Genomic DNA, 24,045 nt, shown 5'->3' with positions numbered 1-24,045 from the left:
GCTTGACCTTAGTTGAACTGCACAAATGATATCCAAATTATAGTTGAACATTCCAGGAGCTTCACAACCAACCTTGATGTTGCTCAATTTTAGTGAAAATTATGAAGAAGAAGCTCTGTGGGTTTCGTTTACTGATGGAAATGGAACCGGGGTTGGAGCCCTTTTCTTTAATTTTTTTTGAAGAAGAAGCTGCTAGCTCATGGGACATTGCTTCATTTTAGGTGAATTGCACCAAAAGGTCCCATGAATTGAATCGTCCATGTTGGTGACTGGTGTCATCCCTTCTATGATGGTGTTGACTGCATACATGGTTCCCATCACGAGGTGTTCCTTTTTGGTCTGACCGTTTGCCAAAGATCCTGCATGTTGAGTCTGCTCTTGTGCTACTATTTTGGCATTGCCATGATAAAGAAGTATTGTTATTATTTTGCACCTTAATCTAGTGGCACTATTAATTTGAGGCAATGTTTTGGCACCGCTAGTGCCATTGATTTTTTTTATATATCTAAAGAGGGGGTTTCCTCCGATTTCATTAAAGAAATCCAACCATAGAGAACCATTATCTGACAACATTTCAGTGTAAACGGGCAGTTATGCAATTACTACTAGAACGTGCTGAGTACTAGCAGGAGACAAGTTCGCCACTTAAGCTAGGCAGGTAGGGGGACGCAGCACTAGCTCGACGAAGTTTGGATTACAACCCAAATGCTACCACAGAAACATCAGAGGGGAAGACAGGGACTGAAAGAGCCACCTTCAGCATCCCAGTCTAAGCACCCCCGACTTCCATCCTTATGACGCACGGTACACCTCGTTTGCCACCTGCTCGACCCTAGTGCCACTGATAAAATGAAGTGATAATAGAACTAAAATAGAGAGAGTGTCCTCTCTATCATTTCATTTCCAATGTAGATAAAGAAAGTGCTTCTCTTTGTTAGTATATGTTTCATCAACAGTCCCATTGTTAATGTTCAAGCGTTTTTGCAAACTGGGGTGCTTAATTTTAGTTGATCTGCACAAAAATAGAGATTGGAATGTCTCAAGGCCCCTCCTTGTACTACCACTGTACACTGATGTTCATCACTGGCAGAAGGTGTATCGGGGAGACTTGGATCGATTTCCAGTATGAGGCGTACCGTATGAGGCTTTGCAGGGCCCATCTCGCCCTCGCAGCATGGCATACTATGATACTATCGCTATAACTTCTTCTATTTATTAGTGTATGTTTCATCAACTAGTGCCACTGTAATATAATCACGCTTTTTCATTATCTGTGCAAATAGGGCTATTCAGCTGCATTTTGGTGGAACTGCACAAATGTACGGATGGAACCGGCATATATGCAGAGTGCGAGGTGCCAAGTAAAAATTACCGACACCAACCCTGCTCCATCTAAGCATTGGTATCCACCACCATCAGTGGGATGTGTGGTGCTCACTGTGGATGGATCTTTCTCGGCATCAAATCCTCTAACCAAATACTAGTACCTTAGACTTAAAAAAATACTAGTAGCTCATATTAGTAGTTTTCTAGGGAGTACTCCTTTCTAAAAGAAGCACCAATCTGTTTTTCTTTATTTGTACACAGTGTCGCAACTTTGACACAAAGGTCCAGAGGTATTTTAGGGTGATTGGCGTAGTACTCAGAGACTGATTGTAAGCATGATTTTTATTAGCTGTCACTGTCGTGGAATTAACACGTCAGATGTCCTAGTAAGAGGACTTAGTCGTGGAGCCATCACAACGAGATTAGCAAAAAGGGGTTAAACCGGACAAAGGACACGGGGAGTTTATACTGGTTTGGCCCCTTGTGGTGAAGGTAAAAGTCTACGATCCAGTTGTGGTGGAATTGATGGGGTCTCGATGAGCAGGGAGCGAATCCGCTTTACCTATCTCTCGAGTTGTTGTTTCTTGTCCCTGAACCGCCGCCGGGTCGTCCCTTTATATACACAGGTTGACGCCCGATGGTTTACAGAATACCGAGGTCGGCTCATACACGTGTCTGACTCAGTTTCTACCTTTCCTAACTTACAACACAAGCTTACACGTCTCATACCAGTTTACGTTTATGGGCTCTAAACCGCCTTTGGGGCCTAGGCCTCTAAGCTCCAATGGTAGAGCGCCATACTCCTTGTCTTCATGGGCTTCAATATGGATGAGCGTAAACCGGCCCCTTCTGGGCGGTTTACACTCAGTAGTTATATCCCCAACATTAGGACCCAGATTGATTTGAACCTGTTCATGTCAATCTTCAACACTTAGAAGAATTCCTTGAACATCCTCCTATGATATTTGTAAACCGGCATGACGTCTCCTTCATATGAACTTGGTAAACCGCCATGACGTCATCTTCTAAAATTGCAGCAAATCCTGATGATGTCATCTCTGTATAAAAACCTGAAATACTTCGTTTATTAATTAATCCCCGAAGACCGAGGTGACAGCTGTATTAGATATCCGATTTTTGGCTCCTCGATTCTCGCGCCTGTCATTTATCCCTTTTCCCTTATAAATACGGCCGAGGGTCCTTTCCATTTTCCCCCTTGCCTCTTTATCTCTTCTTCTTCCTCGCAACCCCAAAGTGCCCGAGCTCTGCCGCGGCCGTCGACCTTCGCATTTGCACCAAGAAGGCCACTACATCAACCTGTTCTTGACTAAATAAACTGCGACGCTCCTCCGCTGCCCCGCAGCACCAGTAAGTACTCCTCTTCTCAAATATCAGATCTGCATTAGGGTTCCACTGTTCTTCAGTGTTCTTCATTGTTCGTCCTTTTTCTCTCTTAGGTCTCATAACTTGATCTGAAACTGATAATAAAGATGTGCAGTAGTAGTTCACCGCCCCTAGTCACCCTCAGAAACCACCTTTTACTGCATGAGATCCCGTCCAAGCATATGCGCTCTTCTGCTGTCGTGACCTTTAGATTTAAAATTTCTCCCCTTCTATAGAACTGTGATAGATCCGAAATTATCACATCATCTTGTAAAACCTGTTTGTGCAACACTTAAGAAAATTTCAGATCTATTCCTTCTGCAACATTGTAGGCAGTTTAACAGTTAGAAATTGACAATCGGCCAGGTACCGTTAGCCATCTCTTAAACCGCCATTTTTACCGGAGCATCTGTATCCGGTTTAACATGTATATTTTCCTAATTTGATCCCTTTCCCCGACCTGACGCTGGTTTATACATATTAATCTTGAACCGTAATCCGGCATCTAAACTTCTTTTACATCTTTTCACCAAAAATGACCAAACAGTTCTTCTCCTGCAATTGGGCTCCCTCCCGGGTTACGGAAGAGGAGCTTACCAGCTATGTTGTGACTGGCGCTTTAGCAAAACAAGAGACCATCCATTGGAGAGCCCCGGGTACTGAAAACCCTCCTGAAAAGTGTTTCCGGGATGTACTTGCTAGCTTCCAACTCCACCCTCAAGATATTGGACCAAACTCTGTGTCCAATATTTGCAATTTCCAAGTGTTTTGTGAGGTTTACCTGCAAGAAGAACCAACCGTTGATTTTTTCAGAGACTTCTTCCACTTGGACCGCCATACTGAGTTTACTGACGGCCCCAACACTAAACTTGGCGGGGTGTCTATTCAGAAAAGGAAAGAAGTCAATTTTCCTCACGCCAAACACCACAACCACCCCAAGGACTAGAATCAAACATGGTTTTACTGCCGGAATACCGCTCCTGAATATGAAAATCCTCTGCCAGGTTATCGTGCTCACCGGCTCAGTAATGAACATACATTGCCTCAACGGCTTACTGCCAAGGAACGATCGAAATATCCACAAAAAATTTCCAAGATCTGGGATTTTATGGCAAACGGTTTAACGGGTATTGACCTTGTCCGTTGCTGGGTTTCGTGGAGTATCTTTCCCTTAAGCCAGCGTCCCAGTTTAATGTGCGAGTACACAGGAGAGTTAAAAGATCCTCAACGCCATATTGATGTCCAGCTAAGTGATGAAGCAATTACTGAAGCTGTCAAAAGGATGTTGGATGAACCGATATCTGAGTGCAACAAGAATGGGCTGCGTCCTCCCATAAACCGCGAGCGGTAAGGATTGTATTTTTCTTCTTTTAATTCGCCCTACTTGCTGAAGCTTTTTCTGATGACCGCAATGACCCGTTCTGGAAAAGAAAATCTCAAGAAAAACCGGCTAATCCACAAGACAAACCGGTGAGAGCGCCTCGTGCTAAGAGAAAGGCCTCAAAGAAACTAGCAAAGAAGAGAACCACCAAGTCCCCTGATCCGGCCGAAGATGTTGATGACTCGGAATCGGAGGTAGAACTTGATTCCCTTGGCTCATTTTTCATGCACCTTATTGACAATGATCATTATCAGGATGATGCGGAAGCCAGCCGTGCTGATCATGTAGAGGTAATTCCCCTTTCTTCCGGTTCAGATCATGTGCCAGTACGAAAACTCTGTCGCGCAGTCTGGAAAGTAAAACGTTCACATCCTCTCGCTTATTTGGATCCACACTTTTCTTTGAAGACACAACACCCTGAAGCTCGTCACAAAACCCGGCACAATGGCCAACAAGTTACCTCCTCCGGCTTACCGCACACCCCGGTTCGAAAACGCCGTCTAGAGGTCTCTTGTACTTCTAATAAATCTTATCCCAAGGCGGGTTACTTCCGATACCCTCTTAATCTGTCTGATTCAAATTATCAGGGTACTTCCAATTCCTCCTCTCGCGATTCATCGACTACCCAAATGCCTCCTCTCAAGACCGTCCCTAGGTAAGCATAGTAATTTTAGCTTTGTTTTCTTGCACCGGTTTATCATATTAACCTCTATTTGTTACTTGCAGTGCCAAATCCCGACTCAGTAAAAAGGCCAAGCTGACTGCTCCCACTGATGATAATCCGTCGTTTGAACCGGAGAGGACCTCAGAAGCTGCTGATCGAGATGCTGATATCGCTCTGGATGATCCTGTGCCACAAGGTCAGGACACTTATGTTGATCCACCAGAAATTAATCCGGCTAGTCCTCATGCTGGTCCGCCAAGCCCAGCTGCCGATCCACCAAGTCCAGCTGCTAATCCACCAAGCCCAGCAAGAGCCTTTGCTAAACCGTCCAACGCAGATAAGATTGTCGATGGCACGACCGATGATGTGGTAATTACCGGTTTTGGCCAAACTGCTCCTGGCAACCCTGTCACTTTGTCAAAGCACAGTGCCAAAGAGGAATTTACTGCTGTGGACAAAGGCAAGTGGAAGACTGATTTGTCAAGCTATGCTCATCTCAATGCTCAGGAACTCCACTCTGGATATCTAAACCACCTGTATATAAGTCATGATTATGAGGCCGGTTTAGTCAACTTGATGAAGGAGCGCTATGACGTAATTTCTATTCAAACATTTTATAAATTTTTATGTGCTTTATATCAAATCCATTATAGCCCACAAGGACCGGTTTATCTCTTCCAGATGAACCGGGACTTTTGATAAAAAAGACTTCAACCGTGTAGCCCCCAAGGGTCGGTTTATCACTTCAAGATGAACCGACATTTCCTGTTGTAAAGCTTGTCCTTGCTGAATTCCTTCACCTCCGGTTTATCTGATCAATTAAGCATTAGCCCCCAAGTGCCAAGATTAATACTTGTATTGAGCCTTGGGACTTAAAATATCAGTTAAGAAGCAATCTGCATTAGCCCCCAAGTGCCAAATGTATAACTTGTTATGTGCTTGGGAGTTTTGAGAAAATATTAACAACTTTATTATCTTTCTTTTGCAGGCTGACTTGAGTAACAAACACTCCCAAATCGCCGATCTTCAAGAAAATATTAAGTCCCAGCAAGCAGAAACTTCCAAGGCCAAAGATGAATTGAAGGGCGCTTTAACTACCATGGAGCAATTAAAGGATGGCTTCAAAAGCGAGCGGGCAGACTGGGAAACTAAGAGGGCCAATCTGTTAAAACGGGCTGAGGATGCTGAAACGGCTCTTAAACCAGTGGCGGAAGAGCTAACTGGTTTAAAGCGTCAGATTGATGCTATGACTTCTGCTATATTTGGTAAGCATTCTTTGCAAGTGGCTTTCTTAAACATCTTTGAAACTGCCGGTTTAACAGCAAGTTCTTAAACCGTTGCAGGTAGTCATGTTGCTCATCTGTGCTCCGATATGCATAGGAAATAGAAAGCAGCCTATCCCTTGATAGAACAACTATATACCGGTGCTCAACGAGTCATCTGCGTGGCCTCCTACAATAAACCGCCACCAACCTTAATGAAGGATACATTGGCCAAATTATCTATGACTCCTGCCCAGATAGAAGAGGTAAAGAGATCTGTTGCAAGGGCTGGCGCTCTATCTGCACTAACACGGGCCAAAGCTTGGATAGCTGATCTTGATCCGGAAGATATCGGAAAGGGCTATCCTATCCAACAAGAAGACGGGTCAGAATTTGATAATGAAGCCCTCAAGGCCTTGACAAAGGAGATGCGCCCGCTTGCAAGCAGATTGGCCGAAGAAGTTGACTTGTCTGTCCATCGGTCCAACTATGATGCCGACAACAAACGGGTTGATGCATCTGTGAAAGAAGTGCAGAATCTTATCCCGCCAATCCATAAGCATACTTATGCCCCTGACGTTGAACCGTCCAATCTTATAAGTGACGAAGTTGTCTTCCAAGCTTTAACCGGGATTGACTGGGCAACCATTGACTTCCAGCCACTGGGTGGGGAGGAGGAGGTTGAATCGGCGCAAGGTGATCCGCAAACTTCTCACCGAGCCGAAGAGGAATCATAATCCGGAAGCCGGTTTACCATTTGTGTACCGTCCTCTATAGAAAAACAATTATTTTGTTGGGCGGTCCAAGCGCCTTGTAATAGGCTTGCTTAAAACACTTGGTATGCTATGCCATCGTGCATAGCTTGAAACACTTGGTCTGCTATGCCGTGTAATCACTTCCCTGAGACTGCCACTTTGTCATAAGATGCAATGTGTGCTTATGATTTTTATCAGCGCTATGCAATCTTCTATTCTGCATGTCATAAATTGAAAACTTATCGTGGCGGTTTACCGCCGGACGGGTTACGGTGCCCAATATGAAGTCATAGTTTATAACCAAGGCTGTAAAGATAATGAAATATGAGAATACCTCATACCTGTGATTTAAATCACATCATTGGTTTACCAATCATTTTTGTAGTAAGGGTGATAACCCAAATCCTAAGCGTTGATAACTCTCACCATGATGTGCTGGTATATAATAAGCCACGCCGGGTTATGATAAACACCGGATGATCATCCTGGCAACTTATAGTGAATGCCAGACCGGGCTAAGAGCACCGGTTTATAATTGATTTCGTGTTAACAATTGATAACTGAAAGTTGTGCCGGGTTGAGAAACACCGGGCTGATGAAATGACTTATAGTGATGCCGGGTCAATAGACGCCGGTTTATTTTAAAACCTTATCAAAGGAAAGAAAACTTGCAAAAAACAAGATCAAATAAAAACTTGTAGTCGAGGCTTTTCAAGGGCTGCCAGGCCCAAATTCGAGGCTTTTCATGGGCTGCTAGGCTGCTGAGTTAAACCATTTGACAAAGCCTTTTAAGATGGGCCTCCATTGAACCAATCGTCGTTTTAACTTTGACAAGTTCAGGGTCTGCATAAGATTGACTTGTCAAACGTTCGGCGGGTCATACCAGGATTACCAGGACAGAGTGGCTTACTTGATGAAGGTAGGTTAACCCAGGCTTTTAGGTGAATACACCTGGCTTCCAAGCCTGGCTTGATAGCCTATTACAAGGTTCCTTTCAAACTCTTTGTTGTAGTGCACAAAGAGCCCCCAAGTAACATTGTGAGTTGTGCTCAATGGGTACCTATGTTTGAGCTGTGTGTGGCAACAAGCTCTCTTTGGTCCCTTGGGTGTGAAGCTCCCAAGCTATGTTGTGGCTTTATAAGCAGGTTTACTGGAAAACTCTGCTTTGTAAGCATGAGCCCCCAAGTAATCAAGGAGACATATAAGACAAAAACGGCAGAGGCCCCTCTTTAGCAAGGATGTCGGTTTATTTATTGATCATAATATGTACATTGTCAAAAATATATACCTAGTAGGAGCCTATGGCTCAGGTGTAGTAAGGCCGAAGATGAGCTATATTCCACGGCCGGCGAGCCTCCTCCTCTGGTTTGCGTGAGTCTTTGTGCTCTTGAACATCGATGAGGTAGTATGACCCGTTGTTCAAATTCTTGCTAACCACAAAGGGTCCTTCCCAAGGTGGAGACAACTTATGCATGTCAGTCTGATCTTGTATAAGCCGGAGCACCAAGTTGCCTTCTTGGAAAGTCCTGGTTTTAACCCGGCGGCTGTGATAACGCCGCAGGTCTTCCTGATAAATTGCCGAGCGAGATGCCGCAATATCCCGTTGTTCATCTAACAGGTCCAAGGCATCCTGGCGTGCTCTCTCATTATCCGCTTCAATGTAGGCTGCCACTCGGGGCGAGTCATGACGTATATCACTTTGGAGAACTACTTCTGCTCCATAGACCACGAAGAAGGGTGTGTAACCCGTAGACCTATTGGGGGTGGTGTTAATACTCCATAGAACGGAAGGCAACTCCTCCACCCAACAACCCGGCTTCCGCTTCAAAGGGACCATAAGCCAGGGCTTGATAACCTTTAAGATTTCCTGATTAGCTCTCTCCGCTTGACCATTAGATTGGGGGTGGGCTACCGATGACACATCAAGCCGGATGTGCTCACGTTGACAGAACTCTTCCATAGTTCCCTTAAAAAGATTCGTGCCATTATCTGTTATAATGTTGTGCGGAAAGCCAAACCGGAAGATCACCTTTTTCATGAACTGAACCGCCGTGGCCGCATCATAGTTGCTCACTGGCTCTGCCTCCACCCACTTGGTGAATTTATCAACCGCCACCAGGAGGTGGGTCTTCTGATCCTTGGATCTCTTAAAAGGCCCAACCATATCCAGCCCCCAAGTTGCAAACGGCCAGGTAATTGGAATCATCCTCAACTCCTGAGCCGGAACATGAGCTCGACGTGCAAATTTCTGACAGCCATCACACCTTCGGACCACATCTTCCGCATCAGCATGAGCTGTTAACTAGTAAAAACCGTCCCGGAAAGCCTTAGCCACCAAGGATTTTGAACTGGCATGACGACCACAATCTCCTTCGTGGATTTCACGCAAGATCTCACAGCCTTCTTTAGAAGAAACACAACGTTGAAACGCCCCTGAGACATTGCAGTGATGTAACTCGACATTGACAATAGCCATGGACTTAGAACGCCGGATTATCTGTTTGGCTAAAACTTCATCCTCAGATAACTTGCCCCGGTTCATGTACTCCACATATGGGAATGTCGAGTCAGGGATAGCATGAAGAACCGCCACCAGTTGAGCCTCCGGATCAGGAATCGCCAGATCCTCCTCCGTCGGTACCTTGACCGACGGATTATGCAGAACATCCAGGAAAACATTAGGCGGCACCGGTTTACACTGGGATCCGAGCCGGCTTAAAGCGTCTGCCGCTTCATTTTTATGCCGATCAATGTTCTCGACCTGATATCCCTTGAAATAACCTGCAATGACGTCCATGTCCCGGCGATAAGCCGCCATGAGTGGATCCTTGGAATCCCACGTACCGGATACTTGCGGAGCCACTAAATCGGAGTCACCAAAGCAACGTACCCGGATTAAGTTCATCTCCTTCGCCATCTGCAGTCCATGGAGTAAGAACAACTCCAGCCCCCGAGCCCTCCAATTGTCTGGATCCATCAAAATGAATAGTCCAGTATGTGTTACCCGGTTTATCCTCGGGTGCCTGCAACTCCGTCCAGTCATTGATGAAGTCTACAAGCGCTTGGGACTTGATAGCAGTGCGAGGCATGTATTTCAACCCGTGAGGCCCAAGATCAATAACCCACTTAGCAACCCGGCTAGTTGCCTCCTTGTTTTGAATGATGTCTCCCAATGGAGCAGAACTGATCACAGTGATGGGATGGCCTTGAAAGTATTGCCTGAGCTTCCAGCTCGCCATAAACACTCCATACACCAGCTTCTGCCAATGGGGGTATCTCTATTTGGACTTGATAAGCACCTCACTAATATAGTAAACCGGCCGTTAAACCGGATATTCCTTACCAGCCTCCTTGCGCTCCACCACAATAGCCACACTAATAGCTCGGGCATTAGCAACCACATATAACAGCAATGGTTCCTTATCAATGGGGGCAGCAAGGACGGGCGGCGCGGCCAACTGCTTCTTTAAATCCTCAAACGCCGCATCAGCAGCGTCACTCCAAACAAAGTTGTCTATTTTCTTCATCATCTGATAAAGCGGGATCGCCTTCTCTCCCAACCGGCTGATAAACCGGCTCAGTGCTACAATCCGACCTGCCAATCTTTGAACGTCATTACATGCCAGTTTAGCCAGGGATGTGATAGCCTTGATCTTTTTCGGATTAGCCTCAATGCCCCTATTGGACACCAGAAAACCCAAGAGCTTGCCAGCCGGTACACCAAAAACACACTTAGCCGGATTAAGCATGATTTTATAAACCCTCAGATTATCAAAAGTTTCCTGCAAATCAGTTATGAGTGTCTCTGCTTTCCTGGATTTCACCACAATATCATCCACATAAGCATGAACATTACGCCCAATCTTATTATGAAGGCAATTCTACACACACCACTGATAAGTCGCCTGAGCACTCTTGAGCCCAAAAGGCATAGATACATAACAGAAGGCTCCAAAAGGAGTTATAAAAGTTGTCTTCTCCTGGTCCTTAACTGCCATTTTGATCTGATGGTAACCCGAATAAGCATCCAGGAAACTCAAACGCTCAGAACCCACCATAGCATCAATGATTTCATCAATACGAGGGAGGGCAAAGGGATCAGCTGGGCAAGCTTTGTTCAAATCTGTGTAATCCATGCACATATGCCAAGTGTCGTTTTTCTTAAGTACCAGCACCGGGTAAGCCAACCACTCAGGGTGAAACACCTCCACAATAAACCCTGCCGCCAATAGCCGGGCTACCTCTTCACCAATGGCCTTGCGTCTCTCTTCATTAAAGCAGTGAAGAAACTATTTGACCGGTTTGAACTTCAGATATATTAAGAGTGTGCTCAGTGAGTTCCCTCGGTACACCTAGCATGTCAGAAGGTTTCCTTGCAAAGATGTCCCGTTTCTCACGGATGAACTCGATGAGTGCGCCTCCCTATTTCGGATCCAAGTTAACGATGATGGTGAACTACTTGGATGAATTGCCAGGAACAAAATCAACCAACTTAGTCTCATAAACCGATTTAAAATTCAAAGCCGGATCTTGCTCTGTAGTGGGCTGCTGCAGAGAAGTCATATCTGCCGGATCAACATTGTCCTTATAGAACTTCAACTCCTCCTTTGCCCAAACCGACTCAGCATAAGCTGCATCAACTTCCTCGCAATCCAGAGCAATCTTGCGGCTACCATGAACCGTGATGGTCCCCTTATGGCCCGGCATCTTGAGCTGCAGATAAACATAACACGGCCTTGCCATGAATTTAGCATAAACCGGCCGTCCAAACAGGGCATGATACGGACTTCTGATTTTTACTACTTCAAAGGTCAGTGTCCCGGACCTAGAATCATGATCATCTCCAAAAACTACCTCCAGAGCTATCTTACCAACCGGGTAAGCCAATTTACCAGGTACCACACCATGAAAAACGGTGTTTGACGGTTTAAGATTCTTATCTGTTAACCCCATACGCCGGAAGGTTTCATAATACAAGATATTGATGCTGCTCCCATCATCCATGAGCACTTTGATGAACTTATAACCCCCAACTTGCGGTGCAACCACCAATGCTAGATGACTAGGATTATCAACCCGGGGCAGATGATCCTCCCGACTCCACACAATTGGCTGTTCAGAACAGCGCAGATAACGGGGCACCACCGGTTCAACAGAGTTTACTACCCTTTTATGGAGCTTCCGATCATGCTTGCACATACTAGTAGTGAAGACATGATACTGTCCACCATTTAACTGCTTCGGGTTGCTCTGATAACCCGACTACTGCTGTTGCTGATTCCCCTGCTGATTATAACCACCTTGGTTGCTCTGATTGCCTTGATTACCCTTTCCACCTTGGTTACCTTGAAAACCTGAACCGGAATTACCTCCACCATAACCCGGTCCGTGAAACCTGGGTCCTGATCCACCAGACGGTCCATGATCATATCGAAAGAGGTCTAAATTTTTGAACTCTCGCATAATTAAGCAATCTTTCCATAAATGCGTAGCCAGTTTTTCTTGCGTCCCGTGCTTTGGGCAAGGCTGGTTCAATAAACGCTCCAGATTCATCCCCAATCCTCCGCCCCACGGGGGTGGTTTACCCTTACGACGCTAATTATTGCCCTGAACATTGGTGTTAGCCACAAAATCAGAATTGTTGTCTGCCTTGCGCTTACCGTTATTCCCATGGCCAGTCTGGCTATGTTGTCCTTTTGCACCGGCATTCTTCTTTCCCTTCTCCGGCTTCTCTTCATCAGACTCGGGATCCTTGGTATTATCAGAATCGGCATACTTAACCAGAGCTGCCATGAGCGTTCCCATATCATTGCAATGACGCTTGAGCCGTCCCAAATTCATCTTCAGCGACTTAAACCGGCAATTGCCCTCCAACGTTATAATCGCCGAATCAGCATTGATGCGGTCCAATGAATGCAGGATTTCCGAAACCCGGCGCAGCCAATGAGTGTTTGATTCGTTGTCTCCTTGGACACAAGCAGCCAGATCCACAATGGACATGGGTTGTTTGCACGTATCCTTGAAGTTCGCTATAAACCGGGCCTTCAACTCGTCCCATGAACTTATCGAGTTAATGGGCAGACTCTTTAACCAGGTGTGAGCCGTTCCGTCTAACATCATGGTGAAGTATTTTGCACATGCCGCTTCATCCACATCCAGCATCTCCATTGCCATCTCATAACTTTCAACCCACGCGTCGGGGGGTTGATCGGCGGTATAATTAGGCACTTTACGCGGACCCTTGAAATCCTTGGGTAGCCGCTCAATACGCAGAGCCGGGGTGAGGCACGGCACTCCCCAAGAGCTAAAAGCCAATCCACGTTCAACTGATGCCACTGGTTGAACCGGAGCGGGTTGATGATTCGGGTACTGCGCTGCCAACTGCGCCGCTAACTCTGCCTCTCGTCGTGCTCTGCCATTGTTTACCACATCCTGAGCATTCATACCACCGCGCACCGGATTAGGCTCTCTAGTGGCGTCATGGTGCCGCGCACTGCTTGACACAGCCAGTTCATCAATGTGCATGCTATAACTCTTGCTCGGACGGGGGGTTGAATGTATCATGTCCCGACTATATGAATAAGCCTGCTGTTGCACCATGGCGGTTTGAAGAAGATCCCTGGCCCGTTGTGTTTCAACCGCCGCTAGTGATTCGCCCTCCATCGGAATAGCTACCAAACGAGACACCGCAGCAATCATGTTATCCAAAGGGCTAGAGAAGTGACCTGGCGGCGTTGGTACGTATTGCGGCGGGTTATTCGTCCGTCGAGGCGGGTCCATCACCTATGGCTGACCCAGAGCTCCAGTCCCAAGTGCCTCGGTCCGGTTTACTGCTGCCGGATCACTTGGCCCGGCCCCCGGCATATTGAAGAGATTCATTCCTTCATAAACCGGCGGCAGACGAGATCGGTGCCTCCTCCTTAGCACTTCGTTTGACGCGTTCTGATCCAACATAAGCTGGTAATTTTGCGCCTGGATCTGCTGTGACTGGGCGTCTAAAGCGGCCCGTTCTTCAGTCATCCTAGCTTCCTCAGCCGCCAAGTCCTCCTTGTCCTGAGTTATCTGATCCCTTAGTTTTGTAACCTCCGCGTTATGCTGATCCTGAGTCTCCGGGGTAACTGTCGCAGTCAACAATGTCGTCCAAGCATCCAACAAACCGGACAGAACTTGAGTCGACCGGCGCGTAGGGCATCCTACCCCGGCTGCTGATCCGGAAATCATTACTGCTGCAGATGAATATTGCAACGTGGGTTGTGTACCGGCCATGAAGATTGCAACCCGGTTCGGCGGTTCAAAGGGGTCCGGAATACTGTCGCCATCGGGACAGCCCCCAATCCGGCTGTCTTGCAATTGGTACAACGACTCGGTTTCGCTAGTGGATGATTCGCCATCTGAGTAGATGGCCATCTCACTATCGGACACTGGTTCAGATCCCGCACCATGGATGAATCCTAGGAACGCACGCTTCACGGCGGGCTGAACCCGGGCAGGACTCGCACGCTGAGCCGTCTCGACGAGGTCGGTGGAGATGTCCAGCAAAGGGCCCGGTTCGCCGATCTTGCCGATGAAAACGTGAATTCCACCAAAGGGGACCCGGTACCCATACTCAATTGAGCCAGCCTCGGGGCCCCATCCTGCGTCATCGATGTAGAGCTTGCCGCGATGACTCTTGGTCATCCGGCCAACTGCGTATCCCTTGAGTCCTTCAAAGATGCCCTTTAAGAACTCGAAACCATCGTGTGATAGCCCCACGGTGGGCGCCAACTGGCGTGGAATTAACACGTCGGATGTCCTAGTAAGAGGACTTAGTCGTGGAGCCATCGCAACGAGATTAGCAAAAAGGGGTTAAACCGGACAAAGGACATGAAGGTAAAAGCCTACGATCCAATTGTGGTGGAATTGATGGGGTCTCGATGAGCAGGGAGCGAATCCGCTTTACCTATCTCTCAAGTTGTTATTTCTTGTCCCTGAACCGCCGCCGGGTCGTCCCTTTATATACAAAGGTTGACGCTCGGCGGTTTACAGAATACTGAGGCCGGCTCATACACGTGTCCGGCTCGGTTTCTACCTTTCCTTACTTACAACACAAGCTTACACGTCTCATACCGGTTTACGTTTATGGGGTCTAAACTGCCTTTGGTCCCTAGGACTCTAAGCTTCAATGGTAGTGCGTCGTACTCCTTGTCTTCTTGGGCTTCAATATGAATGAGCGTAAACCGGCCCATTCTGGGCGGTTTACACTCAGTAGTTATATCCCCACACTCATTGTAAGCATGAGAAGATGGAAGATTAGGTTAGTGCGAAGCTTACCTTAAACCCTACCGACGCCGTTGAAATGTGGCGAGCGTCGAGGGAACCATGGAGAATGGCGGGGAAGCAACGTCACGCCATCCGACCTCCTATTGCGGTGGGAGAACGAATACTCCTGTGGCTCCAGCTGGCTCTACACCCTCACGAACGGCACACCGTACTCGATCGATTCGTTATCCTTTGGGTGCTCGACCTTCAACCTGTACGCCCACCACCTCCGCCTGACTTTCCCCTCGGGCGAATCTATCTGCTTCATTGCCCAGAGGAGATACTCGATGAAGTCGAAGGACTGCGGCGTGACTGCCGCCAAGGAGTACATCGCCGCCCTCATCGCCGTCGTCTCGCACTTTCACATACATTGCCACATGGCCCTCGCCGTCCTCAAAATATCCCACTCATTGTCAAACCTAGTAAGGATCTCCTTCAACCTGGCTAACTTTGCCTGGTCGCCGCCGGCGATCTGCCTGATTTGCTGCTGCATCCTCTCCATAGATGTCCTTCTGAGTGGTCTGGTGCTAGCTTTGGAAGATGGGAGGAGAGATGGTGCTCTTTCAATAGAGAAGAGGGGGAGGCTAGACGGTGGTTTTGGAATGGAGATGATGGAGAGGAGAGGGGTGGTTTTGCAATGGAGAAGAGGGAGAGGCGAGACGGTGGTTTTGGAATAGAGATGATGGAGAGGAGAGGTTTCCCTCCCTTTCGGTCACTGACAGGTGGGCCCCACGCTTGGTGGGACCAATGTGTCAGTGTCTCAATGGTAGGATGGCTACGTCAGGGGATCCTCGTCCGAGGAGAGAGGAGGTGGTTTTGCAATGGAGAAGAGGGAGAGGCGAGACGGTGGTTTTGGAATGGAGATGATGGAGAGTAGAGGAGGTGGTCTTGCAATGGAGAAGAGGGAGAGGAGCATGCGACAGCGATTTAAGATTGGACGAGAGGGCCGGCGCGCTGTGACTGGATCAATATCAAAATCAATTTACCCTTCAATTAAGAAAGCGACACCACATTAACTAGTCTCCCTTTTATTCCGGGTCATAATTGACCATGATTTTCACAAATAAAATGTATGTTATATGTTGCAAAAATAATACAATTTGAAAGTACATTAAGATACAAACCAAAGGATACAATTTTTGGTGACATGCATTGACATTTTGCTTGTCAAATACTGTACCTGGTCAAACTTTGACCCAAAATATGTAAAAAAAATACTTCCAAGACCAGCGCCGCTCCTCTCCCCTTAAACCACTGCCGCTCGTCCCCTGTTCCAATCTAAATCTAGCGCCGCTCCTCTCCTCTTCCATTTCAAAACCACCGCTGTCGGATTTCGGGTTCCGGTAGACCCTTGAGGTTCGAAAACTGGGGTGCACACGGAGATTGCGCCCTCTATCTACCTGCCCTCGCTGAATCGATAGGATCTAAACTACGAAATAAACAACACAAGAAACACGGGGTTTATACTGGTTCAGGCCACCATGGTGGTGTAATACCCTACTCTAGTGTGTGGTGTGGTGGATTGCCTCTTGGGCTGATGATGAACAATACAAGGAAGAACAGCCTCGCGAGGGTCTGTTCTTGACTGATGCGATGAACTGCTAGGAGGAGTTTAGTTGCTCTATCTACTGGTTTCTTGGTGAGGATCTAGATGCCTCTACCCTGGGGGTGGCTAGTCCTATTTATAGGCAAAGGCCCTGGGCCTCTCTCCAAATATTGAGCAGGAAGGGCGCTAACAATTGGCCATTTTGAAGGGGAACAACGGGTACACCTATCCTGACTAAAGTTGGTCCTCGCCTGTCAAAGGCTCTGGTGGTGATGCCTGCTTGGGCTCCACAATGACTTCCTCCCTGCCGTTGGGCTGGTCTTGGTCTTGTTGCACCGAAATGGGTGCCTTTGCTTGATGCTCTCGCCTGCGCTTGCTCCCTTTGCACCAAAGAGGAAAGGAGGACACTGCGCGGGCTGGCACCCGACTAGCGCCCTTGGTCGGCATGGCTTGCGTCATGGGCACCTCGCGAGGTACCCCGCCTGGAACACTCTGCCTCCTCGTGAGCCAGCCTGATGAGGCTGTTCCTGAAGAAGCTCCTTGTCGTCCGCCCCACGAGGCTTGGCCCCTCGCGAGGGTCTTGAGCTTGTGTTGATGAAGATGGGCCACGCTGGGCCCCCTTTTGAGCCACGCCGCAGGCCGCAGGCAGGCAAGTCTGGGGACCCTCGTTCCCAGAACGCCGACAGTAGCCCCCGGGACCCACGGCGCGCCCGGACTTGGCCGAGCAGAGAGGCGAAAGGGCAAGTGCGAAGCATCACGGGCCCTAACAGCCTGCGGCCTCGGGCTCCGCATGGCGGTTGATTGGACGTGGGCACCTCAGCAACCGCGCGAGTTGATAAAGGAGCGGCGTATGTCCCTTGCCTTCTTTGCTTTCTCCAGTTGCTGCTCAGATCCCCTTTCTTGCGCCTCTCCTCCCTGCCTCCGAAATCTTCAGATCTACTCCGTTCGCGCGCCCTAGCCAGACATGGCGCCTCGCCAAGCCCCGGCCGGAGCTTGGTATTCGTCCGCCTTGAACTCGCCGAAAGTGTCGGATGCGAGCCTTGCCCGGGTGCGCCAGATGGCTGCGGCGTAGGGCATCGACGGGGCGAAGGTGTTCAAGGCCGGCTCTGCCCTCCATGAAGGCCAAGGGAGCACCTTCTATCCGCTCTTCGTGAGCGCCATTGTCGCCGGTCTGGTGCCTCCCTTTTCTGAGTTCTTCTTCTCTGTCCTCCGCCACTATAACCTTCAAGCTTTGCACCTTCATCCCAACTCTGTCCTTCTCCTGGCAATCTTCGCCTATTATTGTGAGGCTCACGTAGGGGTGAAGCCCTCTGTGGCCTTGCTGTGCCACTACTTCTCCCTCCGGACCTCTCGTGGTTCCGTCTCTATGTGTGCGAGCATCGTCACGTACGGCAGCTCCATCGCCATCTTGAACCCTGGGAAAAGGATCGAGGGCTTCAGGAGCAAGTGGCTCTTGGTGGATTCTAGGCGCATCCACCCTTGGCTGATCCTGCCCACGGGCCACCCCGCGAGCTTCGACGACTGGTCCCGAGTGGAGCTTGTGGATCCCCGCGCGAAGCCGGTGTTGGAGAAGATGGACGCGGATCTGAGGCCGGCCAGCATGGCGGCGGCAAAGCTGATCGGTGCATCGCTACTGAGGGAGTTCCTGGAGCACCAGCTGGCTCCGCTTCGTCAGTACTCACTTCCGATGTGGAGGCCCCACCCGAGCCCCGCAGTTTTGGCCAATGAGGATCTGGCTGCGGTTCTCCAGTCTTTGGTTGGGGGCGACGTGGCGAGGTTGGAGGGTGCTCCTACGCCCCTGTTCCTCCGCGAGGACTGGGAGCAGGTAGTGGGGTCCATGCCCGCCTTCAATGGGGATGGGCCCGTGCCCGCGGAGGCTCCTGAGGACCCGGTGGACGTGTCCTCCGGCGACTCCAGCAAAGTGAAGGAAGGAGGGGAGCAGGAAGAGGGGGCTGACTCCGAGGCAGAGTCAAGGGCTCCCCCCCCCTCCGGCGCAGGTCCTGCACTCTCCGCATCTCTCTGAGTGATGACGACAAGGATGATGGCGAGCGGGGCGGCGGGAGCCTTCCCCCGATCCCGCAGAAGGACCGGACCGGGCTGATCCCCCGCAGGTCTGCCCTAGCCCCGAAGGGATCCGCAGGCGCGCCTCCTACTGCCGAGCTCCTTGAGGCTGACACTTGCAGCCGGCTCTCGGGCTTCAAGTACGGCCGGAGGCTGCTCGAGCCTGCAAGCGACGACCTGTAAGTGCTTGATTCATGTCTTGTTTATTGTTTTGTTGCTGAGGCTTGACGCTCGTATCTCCCGGCTAGGCTGGCGCCCGCGGCAAAGAAGTCGAAGGGATCTCCTGAGGTTCCATCCCTGGCAGCGCCTCTGCCCGTGAAAGAAGGTGACCGTGACGCACGGGCCTCTCCTGCCTGTTCGCCCTCGCGGGGCCTGGCTGAGCCGGCTGGGGCGAGCTCAGCCCCCATGGCCCAAGTGACTCCCGAGGTGCCCTTGCCTGATGCCGCCACCACAACCGTCGTGGCGCGGCAGGTGCCACCTCAGGATACCGTGATCGCGCTGCCGTCTTCTCCTCTTACTCCTCCGACTGCTGCTTCCCCGACCACCGTTCTGGATCACGCTGTTGCCGAACTGGACCGTCTGCGGCAGGATCTTCTGGGCGCTGACCCACGTCTAGTGGCCCGGTGCTTGGAGCTAGCTTCTGGCTGGATTCGCTCTGATGCTTCCATTCGGGCGGTGCTGGTCCAGGCCTCGACGGCTTGCGACGAGGAGAAGCAGGCCGCCCTTGGGGCGAAGGTTGCCCGCGACACCGCCTTGGGGGAGGTGGCTAACTTCCGAGGTTGCTGCGAGGCGCTGGAGAGCGAGCTGAAGGGCCTGCAAGACCAGCTCGCTGAGGAGACCCGCCTTCGCCAAGAGCAGGAGGAAAGCATGAAGGCTCTCGAGGCGGCCATCAAGGACCGGGACGCCAAACTCAAGAAGCGCCATGACCGCCTGGGTGCGCTGGAGCAAGAGCTGGAGGCGAGGAAGGTTGAGCTGGACGACAACGCACGTGTCCTTGCCGAGGATCGCGTGGCCTTTGCGGAGATGGAGGAGAAGGCTCGCACTTCATTGAAGACGCTTTACGAGAGCGGCCTGGAGAGCCCGCTGGCCGGCGAGTAGGATGGCCCCGCCAAGCTGCTTCCCTTCCTGGTTCGTGCTCTCGAAGATGTCACCCTTGGCCTTGGCCCTACAGCTGAGGCCGAGGCGCGCGTCTTGTCTTCTGCAGCGCTGACGTGGGTCTTCACCCACATCTATCTTCGCGACCCCAACGTCGACCTTGACAGCCTAGTGGAACCAGCGAGCGGCGAGCTTGCCGCTGCCGCTACTAAGGCCGTGAAGGGTCGTGCGGAGGCTCTGCTGGGGAAGTTCCGAGCCTTCAGCACCAAGCAGAAGCGGAGCGCTGCTGGCCCTGCTGCTCCACAAGGAGAACCCACTCCACGCAGCTCCACCGCCGGCAAGTGACTCCGTCGTGGCTCCCGTCCTGCTTTTAATTCCTGCACATGTACCATGCCTCGGAGAGGCGTTAAAACTTGCATTTGGTGCTGTGATAACAGTATGGACTGTAATATTTGCTTTTGAATTCCCTAAAATTTGCGCTATTCCTTCCGACTTGCTTATGTTCTACGCCGGCAGAGCCCGGCCCCGCGCATACCTCAGCCGCCGTTAGCCCCGACCAGAAACCAGGACGGGGCCAAGGGGTGAGGGGCTACGTGACAAGTTAGGCTCCTGAGTCGCGATGCTCAGGAGTCCCCCTTGGCGCTCGAACAACAAGTAGGGAGGTGAGATGTGGGGGTGACTCCTTAGGGAGGTGAGATGCGGGTCGATCTACCGTTCTACGTCTGCAGAGCCCTGCCCCGCGCATACCTCAACCGCCGTTAGCCTTTCAGAACTAAGGAGTGAGGGGCTACGTGACCAGTTGGGCCCCTGAGTCGCGATGCTCAGGAGTCCCCCTTGACGCTCAAATGGCCTTCATACCTTGGCTCCACTCGGGGAGGGGCGTGCGACGAACCAGGCCCGGGGGGCCTGGCTGGGTGGCGTGCGTCTAGGCGTAACCCAGGCGTAGCCCCCGTGCCCAGCCCCCTTGCGCGGCACTCCTGAGGGGAGGCGTTGCGATGAGGCTAGACACTGAGCACTGGGCTCCCTGAGGTTGATGCGGCCCGGGGGCCACCCTCAGTTATTTATCACCAACACAGAGCATAGCGCTTCCGTATGTGTACGGGCATAGCCGCTCCTCGGCAGTGTCGTCAGCCAGCGTGGAGCATGGTGTTTCCACTGGTGCGTGGGAGGGGGCTCCCCTCTGGGAGGAGCCCCCGGGGCGTGTACAGCCCCGCCCTGACACGTGGCTGGCACGGTAGGGCATGACGAGGTGTATCCGGGCACCCGTGAGCCAGCGCGGGACTCACAGGGCCCTACCTCAAGGCGGGTTGCGCCTGGCTCTGGGCCTTATCTTGGAGTGTGTTCCTCCAAATTTGGCTAGATGCAGGTGCTCTACGTCCTCGGGTCCCGGCACTCGAGCTGGCCTCAGCCGTCGCTGGCATGCCAGGTCGCGATGCCATGGACAAGACCAGAGGGTGAGGGCTGGAGAGCCGGTAGGAGCCCTGAGTCGCGACGCTCAGGAACCCCCGCTTTAATGCGCAAGCTGGGTTAGATGTCGAAACTCTACGTCCTCGGGTCCTGGGCCTCGAGCTGGTCTCAGCCATCGCTGGCATGCCAGGTCGCGATGCCATGGACAAGACGAAAGGGTGAGGGCTGGAGAGTCGGTAGGAGCTGTGAGTCGCGATGCTCAGGCACCCCCCCTTTAACGTGCAAGCTTGCGACATCCAAGAAGAGAAGGTGCCATGGACAGGCGCCAAATAACAAACATGATGGGTCGAAAGCATGACCCTAAGATAAACGTAAGAAGGGTACACGCTGCTGGGTCAGACCCGAGTGGCTTGGGGATGATGCAGCCCGAGGGGCGCCCCCAATAAAGTAAGCTAAGAACATGAAATAAAAGGGATACACGCCGCAGGGACGGACCCACACGGCCTGGGAATAATGCGGCCCGGAGGCGCTCCCAGCTAGAAATGAAACTTGAAATATGTCACCTGATGATGTTGGGGCCGAAGGGGTGTTGGTGTAACAGACTCAGTGGGCTGCGGGAGCCGATTCTCACGAGCCCCCAGGCCCAGGGGCCTCAGGAGGCCCCGGAGGCGCTGGTGGCTCCTCGCGGACCATCTCCATCTCCGCCAGGGCTGCGGTGCACCTGACCTCTTGAGCCTCCAGGATGGCCCTCATGAGGTGCTGGTACGCGGCAGCCGCGTTTGGCAAGCCATAAGGCGTGCGAACGTAGTTGTGGGGCGGACCCTCGCAGCGTCCCACTTGTGAGGGCCAGAGGCACTCTTGAGACGCGGCTTGGTTGAGCCCTGGTATGTTGATGCAGACGCGCTGCCCACCATCCTCTCCTGGATGGGGGGCCACAGTGGGTAGGCGGCGGCTGCCTCTCATGACTCTTGACCCCTGTAGCTCCTGAATGGCCTTGCTGACGAACTCCTGAGGGTTTCGCCCTCCTTGCCTTGCTCCTTCTTGAGGGAAACATGCTTCGAACACGCCTCCACATGGTGCCCAAGCGCCTCCCTCGTGACCTTGGCAAGGTCGGTGGCCCTCCAGGGGAGAGCCCCCGAGCCCTGCCTGAGGAGGGCACCGGGCGCACTTCCCTATGCGATGGAAGGAGGTTCCCCCTGAGCAGGCGCGGACCCTGAGGGGCCTGCCTCCTGAGGGGTCGGGCCGGACGATGTCTTCTTCTTCTTGGGGGCGGCCTCGGGAAGCCTCCTGCTTCCGTGATCCGGGTCTTCCAGTCATGCGGCGTGAAAGGCTCGCTCCAGGGAGCACACTGCGGCTCTCTCTTCGCAGGGCACCGTGATGACTCCGCCACTTCCTGGCATCTTCAGGACGTTGTAGCCATGGTGGGTTACGGCCATGAACTTGGCCAGCGCTGGGTACTCGAGGATGGCGTTGTACGGCAGGCGAATGTGGGCGACATTGAAGTTGATGAGCTCGTTGCGGTAGTTTTCGCGTGCCCCGAAGGTGACAGGGAGGCGAACCTGCCCGATAGGGACCATGGAGCCGTCGGTGACTCCGGAGAACGGCTTGGTTGGTTGAAGTTGATTGTAGGGTACTTGGAGATTGTTGAACATTTCCACGGAGAAGACGTTGAGCCCTGCCCCACCATCGATGAGGGTCCTGGTGACCAGCACGTTGCTGATGATTGGGGAGCAAAGCATCAGGAGGACTCCGGCCGTGGCCGCGCACTTGAGCTGATCCGCTGAGCTGAATGTGATGGCGCACGCCGACCACCTGAGAAGGCACGTGGCCTCGAGTTTGGGGAGGACTGCATTCACTTTGCGGGAAAATTGCTTGAAGATGCGCTGAGAGGCTGGGGCTTGGGCTCCCCCTAGGATGCAAGCGATCGCACGTGGTTCTTGGACGCCCCCAGCCTCCTCGTTCTGATGACAGTCTTCATTTCTTCTTGGCTGTGGCGGCAGCGGAGGGAGGCCTGCGTTACCTTGTGGGAGATCCTCGCGAGGCTGATCCCTCTAGCCTCCCTCGCGAGGCGGGTCCTGCCAGCGATCCTCGCGAGGTTGGTCGCGCCACCCTTGGCGCGGGCCGCGGTCATCCCAGCATCCGGCGTTCCTCCCTCCTCCTCGGACGTAGCTCCGGTCGCTGCGGTCGGGTCGTCGCCGACCCTTCCTTCATGCACGGCCCGAAGCTCTTGGCATTCGTTGGTGTTGTGGGTGTGGAGGTCGTGGTACACGCAGTACCGACTGCCCTTGGAGGGTTCGGGCTGATCTCTGCCCCGCTTGGTGTCTGGCTCTACCGCGAGCACGGCAGCCCCCTTGCACTTCACGTCCTTGGCCTTGGGCTTCTTCTCTTCTGGGTATGCAGCAGGCAGCTCGAGGAGGGAGAGGCGCCCCTCCTCAGCCCTGGCGCACTTGGTCGCCAAGTTGAACAGCTCCAAGGAGGTGCACAGGTCTTCATGCATCGCCAGCTCCTCCTTCATCTTGACGTCGCGCACACCGTCGGAGAAGGCTGAGATGATGGCGTCCTCCGTCACCTTGGGGATCTTGAGGCGCGCGTTGTTGAAGCGCTGGATGTACTTCTGCAGGGTTTCCCCTGGTTGCTACTTGATACGGCGCATGTCGCTCACAGCGGGTGGCCGGTCGTGAGTACCCTGGAAGTTGGCGATGAAGCGGGTGCGCATCTCGTCCCAGGAGGAGATCGTGCCTGTAGCCAGATTCAGGAGCCAGGTGTGGGCCCCGTCCTTGAGCGCCATCGGAAACCAGTTCGCCATGACCTTCTCGTCTCCGTTGGCGGCCTCGATGCCCAGCTCGTAGAGCTGGAGGAACTCTACA

This window comes from Triticum dicoccoides, chromosome 2B (assembly GCF_002162155.2).
Source record: "Triticum dicoccoides isolate Atlit2015 ecotype Zavitan chromosome 2B, WEW_v2.0, whole genome shotgun sequence".
Classification (NCBI taxonomy): domain Eukaryota; kingdom Viridiplantae; phylum Streptophyta; class Magnoliopsida; order Poales; family Poaceae; genus Triticum; species Triticum dicoccoides.
Note: the sequence above shows the minus strand (reverse complement) of the source record.